General features: G+C 38.4%; 1 pseudogene; it reads right to left on the reverse strand.

The window, feature by feature from the left end:
* Nucleotides 1–4,845: 4,845 nt before the first annotated feature.
* On the reverse strand, nt 4,846–6,988 carry LOC125199591 (annotated as a pseudogene).
* Between the last annotated feature and the right edge of the window lie 10,648 nt (nt 6,989–17,636).

Genomic DNA, 17,636 nt, shown 5'->3' on the forward strand with positions numbered 1-17,636 from the left:
TGATGTATTCAGTTCATATATATTGACTATTTTTATCATCAGTCATTTATAGTCCAATTTTCCCTGATTTTAAAAAGTTGGTTGCCCATGTAAACAGAACTAGAAAAATAAATTAATGGAATATGAATGTCACTCTATATATTGATTTTATAATAGTATATGAGTGTAATTATCATATTGTTAGTGGAGAACAAAATTCATCTTATTAAAGAGAAAATGTTACCAAAAATAGAAATAGCTATTTTTATGAGACGGTCTAAAACCAAAAAAATTATATTTTGTTAGACGGAGGAAATAATGAAGATTAAAATATTTAAAATCTCGCATGCGTTCCATTCATAAAATGTTGTGTTTCTTGCACTATGATGTGCCTTTATTGGCACAACCTGGGATCTCACTTTGAAACTACGTACTACCTCTACCTAATTGGCAAAAAATAATTAAGATGTTTTTTACGGATATATGAAGTACTATAAGGGAGCCCTTACCAAAAATATTTTCTGCGTCCGCCCTGTTACTATCCAATGCATGCACGTGCTAATTTTATTCATTTGATAGTAAATGTAAAAGTACATTTATGCACTGTAACAGTTGGAAACATATTCAATGCAAATATTAGTATAGTAGTAGTAAATTTTTATGGACATATCCAGCGTTTTTAGGTTTAAGACTTTACGTTCTTGAATTCTGCTTTTGATTTACAAATAGAGCTTTGAGTTTTGTCTTAGTATTTTACAAGGACAGCTAGAATTAGGAGTAAAAAAGTACTTCGTACTGTTTACTTCGAAAGATATCGATAATTTAATTAAATATATATGATTAATACTCCCTTCGTCCCGCTTTAGCAGTCCCATTGACTTTTCTGCCCTCTTTTTTGTAAAAATGATAAAAAATAGTTAAAGTGGAGAAATGGTGATAAAGTAAGAAAGACAATAATGTAGATAAGACTCTTCTCTATATTATTCTCTCTCTTAATTTTTCATTTCTCCTCTTTAACTATTTTTTATCATTTTTACAAAAATGGGGCAGAAAAGTCAATGGGAGGACAGCTAAAGCGGGACAGAGGGAGTATTTTAATTTTTCGCATTCATTACATACCGAAATTACTTCAATTGAAAGATAATTATGTTATAACACATTATGAAGTAATAAATTAATGGAATGAAGTAATAGTAATAAGTTCATAACTACTACTTGACGTTTAACAAAGTTAAAAATAGTCTACAAACATACATTGTCCATGTTTGCATCTCAGATCACCAAATAAAATTAGTCTACAAACATACATTGTCCATGTTGAGGCACCTGATGCACATGTTGCTTCTGAATCGGAAGATCTGGTACTGTTCTTTTCTACCGGCTACCACGTACACTACAAAACAATCGCTATTTAGTAACGAAAATATCCGCCAGAGCCGCGGCAATATAATCGCCGCTAAATATCAGTGGCGGAAAATTTTGCCGCCACAGAAATGTAGTGGCGGATTAGCCACGAAAAATAGTCCGCCAAAGCATTTCCGAGCGGCGGTGGTTGTTGAATCTGAGCGGACGACGTCGACTGCAGTGGTTGTTGAATCCGAGCGGACGACGGCGACAGAGCTGGAGCAGCGAACGGCGGGGGCTGGAGGGCGAATGGCGGCTGCTATTGAATGAAATGCGCAAATTGCCCTACATGGAGTGATTGTATGAAATACGTAAACTGACCTAATTAATTTAATTAAAATTTGTAAAGGTGTGGCGGAAAATAATCCGCCACTGTATCAGTGACGGAAAATCCGCCACTATATTTATAATTAATCCGCCACAAGTGTGGGCAAATTAAAATCCGCCACAGATCCGCCACTATATTTTCCAGCGAATTATCCGCCACTAGTACTGGCGGACTATTTCCGCCACTGGTTTCCACCACTAAATAGCGATTTTTCTGTAGTGCACAACAAGCTCGAGTGAAGATGAGGCACATCTCGTTTACTCGTACCACCACGTGTTCAAGGGATTTGCTGCCAGGCTTTCACCCGAGCGGGTGAAAGAAATGGAGAAGAAGAAGGGATTCATCTCAGCACAGCCCCAGAAATTGATGTCCGTGCAAACAACACATTTCCCCAACTTCTTGGTGTTGAACCAGAATATGGGGTTGTGGAAAGACTCTAATTACGGTAAAGGTGTGATTAGAAGACGAGAGGTTCCTCCCAGCCAACATCTTTTCCACGGGTCGGGCCATGTGAATCCATCAAGAGCTAAAGATCCAGGACTCATCTGCGACATCCAGCCCCAAGACTACCTTTCTTACTTGTGCAGTCTCAACTACACGGATCGCCAAATGGAGATGTTTCTATGTTGTAGGGTGAATTGCAGAGTCGAATCGAAGATAGCAGAAGCAGAGCTAAACTATCCTTCATTCTCTATCATTTTCAGCGGTAAATCAACTTCCCAGGTTTACACCAGGACCGTCACAAATGTAGGCGACCCTGACTCGTCATACGAGGTGGAGATTTCCCCACCCCATGGAGTTGATGTTCATGTGGAGCCCACCACGCTCAAGTTTTGATCAGAGAGAAAACAGAAACTGCAGTACAATGTCACGTTCAGCGACTCACTTCTGCTCCGAATATCAATTCCGTCCAAGGATTCTTGAAATGGACCTCTCCCACTCCTTCTGTTCGGAGCCCTATTGATATTTTCATATTTGAAGGAGTTATAAATTATGTGATGCCAACATGATATGAGTATCTCTTCCTCACCAATCCATCCATATGCAGCCCCTGTCATGACCGTTGGCTTGGCCATGGTAGCCGCTCGATCACGTCGCCAAGCCACTCTGCACCAGCTATCACCAAGATTACGCACGAGTGCAATCGAGTCCTTATTTATTAGCTTTATTTTAGTTAATTGTCTTGTATCTAGTCAAGTTGAAGAATCGTATGTTTCATTTCAGGTTTTCTTTGTCTGATCTTTCCCGGAATGTAAAAATAAGTTGAGCAGCATAGGATTTAGATTATTATAAATAGGGGCAGCGTATTTTCATATTACTCATGATATACTATAATATTTAGTTGAATATTTCTTATCCAAACCCTATACATTTGCCCTCTCTCTAACTAGGGATTTTGAAAACACTAGTTCTCATCCAATCGTCGCTCATAGGTGTTCCTCATCTATCATTTAATTTGGTGATTACATTCCTGATCTCATGTAGATTTAGATTAGGAGATGAATTACATTTAATTCATAAGCCAAGAACCTGCCATTGTATCCTCTGATATTTCAGTTATCATATAGCTCAACATATGACCCATGTAGCATTTTTTTTCGTAACTTAAGACATACCAATCAGTCATGCTTACTTTTATTTTAAAAAAGGGATATTGGTCTCTAATATCATGAAACTTTTAAAAAGTTGTGCTTTTCTCAATAACTTTTAATTTGGCAAATAATATCATAAATTTTATCTGAGTTTGTTATTTTCCACCCGTTAATAATTTCCCTCTTCTTGGTATGATGGAACGGAATGAGGAGGGAATGAAATGGAATGAAATATAAATAATTAATGTGATGATTCTACCAAAATAAATATTTATTCAAAAATATTTTTGCCAAATACACCATTTTTCTTGTGTGTGTATATATGGTGTTGTGTATATACGTGTGGCGGTGTGTGTGTATATGTGGTGTTTTGTGTGTGCATATGTGGTGGGTGGTAAACTGGTACTCCCTCCGTCCGCCATTAAGAGTCCCGGTCACTTTTGCACATTTGTTTTGTAGAGAAATAGTAAAGTATGATAGAGAATAATGTTCAGAAGAGTCTTATCTAAGTTATTCTCTCTCTTATTTCACCATTTCTCCACTTTAACTATTTATTATCATTTTTATAAAATGAGTGTGCAAAAGTGATCAGGACCCCTAATGGCGGACGGAGGGAGTAATGTGTTTGCGCATATGTGTTAATGTGTTCACCTTAAGAGGCTTCTTGGTTTGATGGAATGGAATGAGTAGGGAATGGAATGAAAGTGGGAATGGAATGACAATTCCATTCCATTCTTGTGCTTGGTAAGCACAAGGAATGCAAAGGGAATGGAATTGTTATTCCTTGATTGATTCCATTCCTATGTTTGATAACTACAAATAATATAGAAATGGAATGAAATGAAATATGAATAATTAATATGAGTATCCCACAGAGCTTTGGTGGTTTGGTGGTGAGCAAAATCGGCAATAATATCGCTTTCGATATTGTCGATGATCCATGAGAAAATCACTAGATCGGTTTCCTCCCAATCGTGGCATCCCTTGTTGTTCTCTAGTGGTTCATCGGTTATGTGGGAGTATCCTCTTCTTCCTCCTATCGCGACCTTCATTAGTCGCGATCATAAAGGGTAGTTCTTCCCGTTCAGTTTGAACGTCACGGTAACATTCCTGTTCATCCTCAGTCTTGAGGATTCGGCTGCTGGTTTTTCTTCATTGTGTCTGACATTTTTGTGTATAGGAATGAGTTTCTGGGTTGATTTTAGCCTTTTTGCCGAGTTTTGGTATGAATAGGGCTAGGATGAAATTTTTATGAGCCATAAAGATTGGAGGAGAACTAGTTTCAAAACCATAGTTTGTTTATGATTGGGAGAAGAAATAATCAACTTATAGATATTTATATTTCATGTGTAATGTGAAAATATTTATAATAATCGGCTCGACTCTCTTATTTATAATAATATGCATACCAGGAAAGAACCGACAAAGATGAAGCTGATAATTCAGCTCGACTCGATACATGACAAGTAATTAAAAATAAGGACTCGATTGGACTGATACGTAAACAGTCATGAAATTATTAGCATCCATAGATGGTTGGTTTCAAGACAAACGAACCACAATAGGGCTCCGAACAGAATGGCTGGGAGAGGTCCATTTCAAGAATCCTTGGACGAAATTGGCATTCGGAGCAGAAGTGAGTCGGTTGAATGTAACCTTGTACTGCAGTTTCTGTTCTGTCTCGGAGAAGTTGAGCGTGGCGGGCTCCACACGAACATCAACTCCGTCAGGTGGGGAAATCTCCACCTCATATGACGAATCAGGGTCGCCTACGTTTGTGACGGTCCTGGTGTAAACCTGGGAAGTTGATTTGCTACTGAAAATGATAGAGAATGAAGGATAGTTTAGCTCTGCTTCTGCTATCTTCGATTCGACTCTGCAATTCACACTCCGACGTAGAATCATCCCCACTTGGCGATTCGTGTAGTTGAGACCGCACAAGTAAGAAAGGTAGTCTTGGGGCCGGATGTCGTAGACAAGTCCGGGATCTTGAGCTCTTGATGGATTCGCATGACCTGATCCGGTGGCAAAGATGTCGGCCGGGAGGAACCTCTCGTCCTCAATTGGATTACCAGCGAGGTTCACATCGTCTGCAGTGGTCATAATGGCGGACTTGATTGCAGCAGGAGACCAATTGGGATGCACGCTCTTGAGCAGAGCCGCCACACCGCTCAGGTGCGGGCACGCCATTGAGGTACCGGAAATTATGTTGAATGTGGATTCTGTGTTGGTGTTGCCTTCGACGGAAGTGTGCCATGCTGCCAGAATATTAACTCCGGGGCCTAAAATGTCGGGTTTCACGATTCCAGGGGTTGGTATGCTAGGACCCCTGGAAGAAAATGAAGCGACGACTGGTGCACGCTCATCACCAATCACAGTACCTTGGGAAGAAATAGTGGCGGTGGGTGTTGCCGTTGAACTTATGTAAGCTTTGATCTTCAATCCCGCGGCATAGCTGAAATGTGTTGTTGGCCCACCGATGGTTAAAACTTGAATGGTGTTTCCATGTGTCTCATTGTTTATGAGAATCACGCCGGCAACGCCACTTGGAATTATTTTTGTCCTGTCATCCTCACACACAACTATCTTACCTCGAATGTCGTTTCCCCTGCAGTCAGGCGCATAGACAAGCGGGAAGAGATTTCGTGGAAAGTCATAAACTGATTCACCTTCCACCTCTTGATTGTTTCCTAGCACTGCTTTTGCACTCAATTTTCTGTCCAACGTGCTTGCTCCAACCGTCAGAACCCAAGGTGCCCAGTGTCCCACAGATGAGGGATGAGGCCCGCTGTTTCCAGCAGCGAAGCTAACGAAGATACCCTTCTCCATCGCACTGAATGCACCAATTGCATAAAAATCATCATACAAGGTTTTTATTTGTGTTGCATCCGTATAGCCAATAGATATCGACAGCACGTCGACCCCATCTTCAATTGCTGCATCCATTCCAGCAAGGAAATCTGCAGCTCCTACAGAATTATTCTTTAGCACTTTGTATATGGCTAAATGAGCAAGGGGTGCAACGCCAGCAGCAGTGCCGTTAGCCTTGCCAAAAAGATTTGCGCCTTGCACAAAGCGTCCAGCAGCAGTGCCCGCAGTGTGAGTTCCATGGCCATTATCGTCAAGGGGGCTCTGGTCCCCATCGTTAAAGTACCTTGCTCCAATGATTTTGTTGTTGCAGGTTGTGTGGCTGAATTCACACTCGCCCTTCCACTTAGCTGGTGGAGGTGGCATTCCTTCGTCGCTGAAGGAAGGATGGTCAGGCATCACTCCGCTGTCCAGCACGCCAATAATCACACCTTTACCATAATTAGAGTCTTCCCACAACCCCATATTCTGGTGAAACCCCAAGAAGTTGGGGCTGTGCTGAGATGAATCCTTTCTTCTTCTCCATATCTTTCACATGGTCGGGTGAAAGCTTAGCAGCAAATCCCTTCAACACGTGGCGGTATGAGTAAACGAGTTGCGCCTCATCTTCACTCGAGCTTGTTGTGGTAGCCGGAAGAAAAGAGCGGTACCAGCTCTCCAAATCTTCCGATTCAGAAGCAACATGTGCATCAGGTGCCTCAACATGGACAATGTATATTTGTAGACTATTTTTATTTGGTATCTGAGAGGCAAATAAGGGCAGGCTAGTGATGCAGAACAAGCAAACAATAATGATAGTAGAAAATAGGAGTGCCATGTTTAAATTTTGTTATGTCGATTATGAATTCATCGTCACCTTCTTATAGAAAATCAATCAGCGGATAGCATCTTTCAATATCATGACTTATACATCAATTTGATGATATTTCTCCTTTCCCAGCTTGGCGTACGTTTTTGTGATGTGAGAGGTCTCACATTCAATAGTAGTACCATCTTTTAACAACTTATCCTTTTGTACGTCAAGCCATTTTTTATATTTCCAAACTATATTGCTTTCATGCATGCAATATTTCCACGTTGTATTGCTTTCATTACTTATCCTCCGATTTTCTCATTTCTATCGTTTCCGACCTTGCTTGTCTTTTTGTATACTCATACAAAAACGACCTGATTTAACCTTATTAAAATGACCCGATTAACTGTTTTGTATACTCGTACTTTTACAAGTTTATAAATCACTACAGTTTTACATTTTTTTTCCCAAACATTCCGCAGATATACTACTTATTTCTATAGTCCAAATAATTAAACCAGAAATACTATATTTTAGATTCATAGAAAAAATTAGATGACTATATAGTTGTGTTTCTATGACTTTTGTGGGCTTTGTTTTGAGATGGTCGTGGGCATGTCAGCTTATTGACCTGCATTGCTTTCGTTGTAGTAAAACGTTGAATCATTAAATGGCGATCGATATTCATCAAAATAAACAGTCAATTAATTGTGATGATTATGTTTTCAATATATCCTTTAGACCTATATACTAAAAGTAAACGCCTTTCATTTAGTTGATGTTTATTTTCACTAATGTGATATATTGAGAGAAATAATCATCACAGTTAATTCACTATTTACTCCCTCCGTCCCGGCTAAGATGATACATTGCTTAGCCGGCACAGAATTTTAGGAGTTATTAGTTAAAGTGTTTAATTGAAGAGAGAGAAGGTGGGTGTATGTATTAAAGTAGAGAGATGAAGATAGATTGATGTTTTAATAGGAGTGAGAAGAAGTGGTTGAGTGTATTAATTGAAGAGAGAAAGTTACCAAAAAAGGAAATGTGTCATCTTAGATGAGACAAATTAAAAAGGAAAACGTGTCATTTAAGTTGGACGGAGGGAGTATATAATTACTAGGATGAATCGACTAAACTTTTACTATTAGTCGTCACAGTTAAGAACATACGTACGTATTACTACTTAGATCTAAATCCTACCTTTATACAATGATAATTCAATATCCATGTTAATCAAATATGCTATCTTTATTCTCATAGCTTTGAATAGTTAATAAATATATTCTGCCCTTCCATTTCTGAATCCTGAATCCGCCACTGCCCACAGCAGCTTCAACTCCACTTTGTGAGAGGTTTCATATTCATACATTTCGTAGTCTAGAAGATGAGGGGCTATTTTTTAACATTAAAACGCGTGTCTTTTCAAATGTTGTCTGTTTTTTAGGGCAGGGGGAGTTTTTTTTTCACTAAATGGAGGGGGCAAATTAGTTGAATATACATATATTAAAGCAGTAGAGTATAATATACTCCATGTTTACATGTATTTGTATAGAGACATCAGACATGAGGTTGCCCCTTCTCAATAGTAGCTACCATCTTTCAAGCCCTTACAATTTTTGATATATTACTTTCATGCCTGCAATATTTCCACGGTGTATTGCTTTCATTACTTATCCTCCGATTTGCTCATTCCTATCGTTTCCGACCTTACTTGTCTTTTTGTATACTCGTACAAAAACGACTTGATTTAACCTTATTAAAAACAACCTGATTAACTGTTTCGTATACTCGTACTTTTGCAAGTTTATAAATCACTACAGTTTTACATTTTTTTTCCTAACATTCCGCAGATATACTAATTATTTCTATAGGCCAAACAATTAAGCCAATCTAACATTGTTGAAGACCAAATTGTAGGAAATTAAATGATGTGGAGGGGCTGAAATTTAATTTTGTAGAAAAATAAGCCATGGCTACCTGATGCTCGAAGAACACGAGGGAGAACAAAAATTTAACTAATATAAAATATTATTAAAAGTTAAAAAGTAGCAGTATAATTTTATTAGTTGTCTCAGCCTCAGGTAGCGAAGAAACGTTGTACAATTAGTGGATAACGTTTTTATTAAATGTTTTTTCTATCTCTTAATAAGTAGTCAAAAAATTACATCTTCTTTCTCTTATTAAGTAGTCAAAAAACTAATGAAGATTTAATATTTTATTAAGTCTATTAAATTTTATTGAGAAATTGAAGATTAATTTTTTATCAAGTGTATCAAATTTTATTGAGAAATTCTTTGTATTAAAATTGAATGGAAGCTGAGTAAAAAATGACATTCTAATCGTGAATATTAATAATGATATTTTTCAAACTATTAATAATAAACAAATTCATCAATTTTGAAATAGACGAGAACACATAGAATTTAATTGTCATCACTTCATGAAAATAAACACGCCTATAATATGAAATGTTTTATTCTTCTAATAAGGTGTTAGACTAGTTTTATGTGATACTATGTATTTTATCATTGTAAGTTGTAACTGTGATTTTTTGTATGGTATATTAATGTTTTCAGATATATTATACTTTCTTTTGTCATATAATATCATACTAGTATATTTGTTATTTTGGTCCATCTAAATAATAATGTTCATATTTGTTTTTTCTTCATTTTTAGCATATGGTCTTCACTTTCTACTAACTCATTATACTCACATTCTCTTATAAAACCAATAATCTCTCCGTCCCAAGATAAGCGAAGCTTTTCTTTTGGGCACGAGATTTATTGAATTAATATTTAAATAGTTAAAGTGGATAAATAGTTAAAGTGGAGAGAATAAAGTATAAGAGAGAAAAATAAAGGAGTTAAGAGAAGAAAGTAGGTGGAGAATAAAGTAAGAGAGAAGATTTTTTGCCAAAAAGAAAAATGACTCACTTATAGTGGGCTAAAAAGGAATATGACTCGCTTAACTTGGGACGGAGAGAGTATATAATTATGGAACCTACATTCTACTACTCCCTCCGTCCCGCTTAAGATGACACGTTTTCCTTTTTAGTTTGTCCCAACTAAGATGACACATTTCCTTTTTTTGTAACTTTCTCTCTCCAATTAATACACTCAACCACTTTTTCTCACTCCTATTAAAATATTCATTTTTCTTTCTCTCCACTTTAATACTTACACCCACCTTCTCTCTCTCCAATTAAACACTTTAACCAATAACTCCTAAAACCCCGTGCCGGCTAAGCAATGTGTCATCTTAGCCGGGACGGAGGGAGTAATTTTTACTACTTATTTTTCTTCATATTTCTTAAAACTCGTGCCGAGTCAAACATGAACAATATTTTACGGACAAAAGGAGTATACAGTAAAGCCCGGTGAATATTTTTTTCTGCCGCGCACGCACACACACTAACACTAACATATATGCATACACACACACCCCCACCACACTCACACGTGCACAGTAACACATGCACACACACATTACCACCACATATGCACACACAATACCACATATACATACACGCCACACGTATATACACAACACCACATATACACATACAAGAAAAATGGAGTATTTGGCAAAAATATTTTTGAATAAATATTTTTAAAACCCGTGCTGCCAATGAATGGGACTCCTAATGGCGGACGTAGAGAGTATAATTTCACAATGATTCATACTAAAAGACGGATCCATGGATTAGTAAAAAAATATATTTTGTAGAATATAATCATTCACACTGAATGAGCAAGTTTTGCATTACTTGAGTATACCTTTTATAGATAGTTTTTCAACTCCAACTTTCATTGTGACTTCGATGTGAGATAAAATGGTAGTTTTATAGATAGGTTTTCAACTCCAAATTTCTTTGTGATTTCGATGTGGCACAATTAGTTTTACACTTAAACGAGAGTTTTTTGTTCCTTTATGTAAATAATGATTTAAAATTGAAATGAAAAGTGGATTAGAGATATGGCATCCACTAGAGCTCCACCATTGTAGAAAGATAGTGCATGCTGATGTGGCAACCACTAGAACTCTTATTAGGGCTTTCACTAGGGCATCCATTGTGGATGCTCTAAGAAATGCTGATGTGGCAAGGCTAGGACATTGTAGATGCTCTTATAGGTGTGTTTATTTTCATGAAGCGATGACAATTAAATTCTATATGTGTTCTGATCTATCACAAAATTGATGAATTTGTTTATTATTAATAGTTTGAAAAATATCATTATTAATATTCACGATTAGAATGTCATTTTTTACTTAGCTTCCATTCAATTTTAATACGAAGAATTTCTCAATAAAATTTGATAGACTTGATAAAAAAAATTAAATCTACAATTTCTCAATAAAATTTGATAGACTTAATAAAATATTAAATCTTCATTAATTTCTTTACTACTTATTAAGGAAATAAAGTGTAACTTATTAAGAGAAAGAAGGTGTAATTTTTTGAATACTTATTAATGTATAGTAAAAACATTTAATAAAAATTGCACTGCTACTTTTTAACTTTTAATAATACTCCCTCCGTCCCTGAAAATTTGTTACTTATTTCTTTTTTCGTCCATCCCTAAAAATATATAAAAACTGGACTCATATGCTACTAACTTTTTCAGCCTATCTTCTATTATATTTCTTAAAACCCGTACCGAATCAAATGGTGCTAAATTTTAAGGGACAGAGGGAGAATTTTATATTAGTTAAATTTTTGTTCTCTCTTGTCTTCTTCAAGCATCAGGCTGCTATGGCTTATTTTTCTGCAAAATTAAATTTCAGCCCCCCCACATCATTTAATTTCCTACAATTTAGTCTTCACCAATGTTAGATTGGCTTAATTATTTGGACTAAAAAAATAAGTAGTATATCTGCAGAATGTTGAGGGAAAAAAATGTAAAACTATAGTGATTTATAAATTGCAAAAGTACGAGTATACAAAACAGTTAATCAGGTCGTTTTTAATAAGGTTAAATCGATTGTTTTTGTACGAGTAAAGAAAAAGACAAGCAAGGTCGGAAACGATAGAAATGAGAAAATCGGAGGATAAGTAATGAAAGCAATTCAACGTGGAAATATTGCATGCATGAAAGCAATATAGTTTGGAAATATCAAAAATGGCTTGACGTACAAAAGGATAAGTGTTAGGGAGATATAAAACAGAGAAACAAAAATCGGATATCTGAAAGTCAAGTCGTGTTTATCACTTTCAGATCAAATCAATTTCGGGGTTCAACCAAAATGTTTGATCGGATAAAATTCAGAGTATTAGAAAATCATATGTTTGTATTTTCGATATATTAAACCAGAAAATGATCAGTAGAAGAAGAAGATGAAACAGTGCAATGAAACATTGCAACTATTGGGAGATGAAACCGAAAATAACCGAATTTCAAAGGTTTCCTAAATTGCAATTTAGTCCTTCGACTTTCGAAAATTATATTTTCGGATGAATTTCCGATACAGGGGCTCTGCCCCTTGGACCCCGCTACCCAGGGGCGCTGCCCCCGGACCCCGTTCATCTATCTAGGAGCTTCGCTCCTAATATTATAACGAATTCAAATAAGCGTGCACTCCGCACCTCCATACTTAAATGATGTATCATTATAACAATAACCGATCATTCAAGTTAATCCAATTACACTAAAATATCTAACAATAAGTTGTTAAAAGATGGTAGCTACTATTGAAAGTGAGACCTCTCACATCACAAAAACGTACGCCAAGCTGGGAAAGGAGAAATATCATCAAATTGATGTATAAGTCATGATATTGAAAGATGCTATCCACTGATTGATTTTCTATAAGAAGGTGACGATGAATTCATAATCGACACAACAAAATTTAAACATGGCACTCCTATTTTCTACTATCATTATTGTTTGCTTGTTCTGCATCACTAGCCTGCCCTTATTTGCATCTCAGATACCAAATAAAAATAGTCTACAAATATACATTGTTCATGTTGAGGCACCTGATGCACATGTTGCTTCTGAATCGGAAGATCTGGAGAGCTGGTACCGCTCTTTTCTACCGGCTACCACAACAAGCTCGAGTGAAGATGAGGCGCAACTTGTTTACTCGTACCGCCACGTGTTGAAGGGATTTGCTGCTAAGCTTTCACCCGACCATGTGAAAGAAATGGAGAAGAAGAAAGGATTCATCTCAGCACAGCCCCAGAAATTTGTTGAAAATGTAATTTGCAGTCATGAACCTCAACGAAGAGTCATGTACTTTGATGAAGAGTTATGTACATTGATTAAGAGTCATGTACCTTAGTGAATAGTTATGTCCCTTAGTAAAGAGTTTAGTAAGGAGTCATGTCCCTTAGTGAGTAGTCATGTATCTATAAATACCATTGTAATCTCCACGATTTTATTTTTTCAAAAAGAATCATCCAATAAATTATCATATTCACTATTTAGTGAAATATATCAATATTCATATTCTCTCCAAATATAAAAGTGCCGCATGCAGCTCTATTATTGATTCCCATATCCAACAAAGTAGTATCTAGAGCCTTGCATTAACATGGCATCAAGCATTTCTATGTTTTCTTATACTCCAAATCACGTTCCCATCTTCGAAGGGGAACACTACGATTATTGGAGTAATCAAATGGAGACTATATTTTTGTCTCAAGATCTATGGGATATTGTGGAAGATGGATTTCAAGAACCACCACAACATTAAATTAATGGAGAGGAATGGAGCCAAATCAACAAAATGACTTCAGGAAAAATGTGAAAAGAAATGCAAGTGCCTTGAGATTTATTCAACAAGGGCTGAGTAAATCCATGTATCCAAGAATTCATGGTATCAAACGATCCAAAGAAGCTTGGAATACATTGAAGGAAGGATTTCACGACAATGACAAGGTAACTTCTATCAAACTACAATCTCTTTGGAGAGAGTTTGATAATTTATCAAAGAAAGATGGTGAAACCATGCAAATATATCTTACCCGAGTTGCCGCGATCGTAAATCAAATTAGAAGTCTTGGAAAAGTAATTGAAGAAAAGAAAATAGTTCAAAAAGTCCTTCATGATAAACTCGTAGTTTAGCAAGTGTTTTGGATAGTTTACAGTGCTTACGCCCGGCCGGGCGATTTGCTCGTAACTGCTGAATTTCTTCTATTTTCGCCCCGGGTATAAATAGGACCTAGGGTTCGACTCCAGCACACTTTCCACACGCCCCAGAAGCAGTTTCCACGTTTTGAGAGCAGATTGAAGCGACAAAGAGTCCGATTCATCAACAAGTTTGAAGACGAAGACGATTTGCCCATTCAATTCACCCTTGGGAGTATCTTTATTAGTTTACTATGTTCAAATCTCTTTCTATGGATTTCTCTTGTGAATTTGCTTTGGATATGAGTAGCTAAATCTTTTGTAGAGTTTTGGTGAAGACTACAATGAATGCTTTTGATTAATTCAAGGACTTTTGATTACCTTTGCTCTTGTGATTTCTTTGTTTCGTTCTTGTGCCTTTTCAATTCAATTGCTTAGCTACCAATTGGGTTTGTTGACCTAGTTTTGAGTAATCGAGAGATACCTAATTAGGATTGATAAAAGAATGAACAACACCTAGATAATTTGCATTCGAGAGAAGGAATTCTAGAGTGAGGGCTTGAGCCTTTTGTTTTAAGGAGTTAATTGTGACGTATTAGAAGGAGACTTCAATATTAATAATTAATCAACTGGTTAAGTGCACTCGAGAGAGGGCTTAGTCTAGACTAGCGGCTTTCCTAGTAATCCTAGAGACTTCAAATGGGTAATCGAAGTTGTTGAGTTGTTCACATCGTGTTCGTTGTAGTTGGATCCAAGACTCTACCTCGTTCTCTTACTTGAAACTCGTCTTTTGTTGCGTGCTTTTGTCTTGTTTATGTTTAATTGTTTTTCAAAATCAAAACCAACTCTTCCGGATTTTCTAGATAGTAGTCAAAATCGGTTCGTGGTACTTGAGTTGCACAATTTGTCTTCGTGGATACGATACTCATACTTGTTTATTGCTACACTAGCCCCGTACACTTGCGGGTAATTCTCGTGTTTAAAATAAATCGAGTCAAGTTTTTGGCGCCGTTGCCGGGGACAATTTGTGTTTTTAGCTTAATATCGTGGTAAAGATAGAGATTACTACTCTAGATTTTATTGCTTTAATTTTTATTTTTATTTTTGAGCTCTCAGATTTGTGTTGTCTTTTTCAGGTTGTATGCAAACACGCTCTAAGGGTTTACCTTTAGAGCCTATTGATCTTGAGATCGAAGCATCCAACAGAAGGAGAAACGCTTTGAAGAGGCTAAACCAGCGGATCCGAGTTTCTTCTCCGGTCCAGAGACGGTCACCTTCACCAGTTCAAGAACCACCGTCACCTTCTCTATCACCAGTTCACTCTCCTGTTCAGTTTGAGCCACATCCTCCTTTTCTGATGGACGGAGGAAACGGGGGGAACAACAGGAATAACAATCCACCACCTCCTCTAACGAATGCTCAACTTCAAGAGCAACTCGCAGCATTGCAGAGGCGGTTAGATCAAGGGCAGAATGGGATACCAGTGCAGAATATGTTTGCCTATAATGGGGTGTCCAATCCAGCAATCGTCAGCAACAACGTGGATGCTAACAACTTTGAGCTCAGGAGGGGGCTCCTTCAGATGGTAGAGAACAATGTTTTTAGAGGCCGATCCACGGAGGATCCTAACAAACACATCACCAAGTTCATCCAGATCTGCAACACGACGAAAATCAATGGAGTACCGGATGAACAGATCAGATTGAGGGCATTTCCTTTCTCTCTAGAGGATGATGCCCGGGATTGGCTGGACAGTTTGGAGCCCAACTCCATCCGTACGTGGGATGCATTGGTGGCCAAATTCTTAGCAAAATACTACCCTCCGAGTGAAGCTTTGAATAGGCAATCAGCGATTCTAGCATTTGAGATGACTCCTCAAGAGAGTATCCGAGGAGCTTGGGAAAGGTTCAAGAGCCTTTTGAAGCGGTGTCCTAATCATGGTTTGAATCCAACCCATCAAGTCCTCGCATTCTACAAGGGGTGCTTGCCTGATGCAAAGAGCGAGCTAAACTGGAGCGCAGGAGGATCACTGATAAAGATTGGTGAGGCGGCAGCAATGGAGGTGATCGAGAGGGTTGCCTCGAATGATGGAACTTGGACTAATGAGAGGAGCAAGGTGCACAGAATAGCTTCTGCCTCAGAAGTCAGTCCCGACAGCAGCTTGGCGAATCAATTGGAGCTCATCCATAGGAAGCTGGATCTCATGGGAGTGGGATCATCGGTGCAAGATAACCTAGAAGGTGTAGAAGATGTCAACTACATACACCAAGGGGGCAACAGATACTATAACAACTCCCGCCCCAATCAAGGGGGTGGAGGTTTCAACCATTTTGGGAATAAGCCACACCCCAATCTCTCCTATGGGAACACCAACAATGTCTTGCAGCCACCTCCGGGGTTTACAGTGTCACAAGGAATGATCAATGAGCCGCAGAAGAGGAGTTCAGAGGACATACTGAATGCCTTCATGACCCAGTCTCAGAAGAATATGGAGCATTCAAACAAGAGGCTCGAGAAGGTAGAGAATGATGTGCACAGCATGGCGACACATATGAAGAACTTAGAGGTACAGATGAGTCAGATCGCTCAGTCTGTGAGCGGCCAGCATAAGCCAGGGCAATTCCCAGGGCAGCCAACGATAAATCCCAAGGATTGCAAGGCGATTCACTTGAGAAGTGGGACGAGTTATGAGGGTCCTTCCATGCCAGAGACTCCATCAAAACCTGCAGCTGAGCCAGAGAAGGAAGTAGTGACTGAAGTAGAAGAGGAGGAACTCGAGACATCATCTCCTGCAGTTCACCCTGAGGTGAACACACTAGTCAAGCCAGCAGAGGTTAGAGTGCCATTCCCCCAAATGCTGCAAAGGAAGAAGAAGAATGATCAGTTCGCTAAATTTTGGGAGATCTTCAAGAAGGTGCAGATTAACATCCCGCTGATTGAGGCACTGCAGCAGATGCCCGGATATGTCAAGTTTCTCAAGGAAGCTGTCGCCAAAAAGAAGAAGTGGGAGCATCATGAGACCGTCAACTTGACGGAAAACTGTAGTGCGATCTTGCAAAGGAAGCTCCCAGCCAAGATGGAGGATCCGGGAAGCTTTACTATTGAGTGCACCATTGGAGACTACTTTGTGGAGAATGCCTTATGCGACCTTGGGGCGAGCATTAACCTCATGCCTTTGTCTTTCTATAACAAGATGAAGATTGGCCAGATGAAGCCCACATCTATCACGTTGCAGATGGCTGACAGATCGGTGTCCCGTCCAGTGGGTGTAGTGGAGGACATATTGGTGAGAGTGAATGAGTTCGTCTTCCCAGCTGACTTCGTGATATTGGACATGGAGGAAGACAAGAAGGTGCCTCTCATTTTAGGAAGACCTTTCCTAGCCACAGGGAAGGCCCTGATCGATGTTGACAATGGAGAGCTTACTTTTCGCTTCAATGGCGAGAGCGTGACTTTCTCCATCTATGAAGCCTTGAAGAGGCACGATGTGGAACCAGGAGGAAGCCTGCAGCATTGCAATGTAGTGACTATAGTGGATGATTGTGTCAGAAAGATGGCCTACACCAACGCACCAGAAGATCAACTAGAGGGGTGTATCG

This window comes from Salvia hispanica, unplaced genomic scaffold, assembly GCF_023119035.1.
Source record: "Salvia hispanica cultivar TCC Black 2014 unplaced genomic scaffold, UniMelb_Shisp_WGS_1.0 HiC_scaffold_57, whole genome shotgun sequence".
In the NCBI taxonomy this organism is placed as follows: domain Eukaryota; kingdom Viridiplantae; phylum Streptophyta; class Magnoliopsida; order Lamiales; family Lamiaceae; genus Salvia; species Salvia hispanica.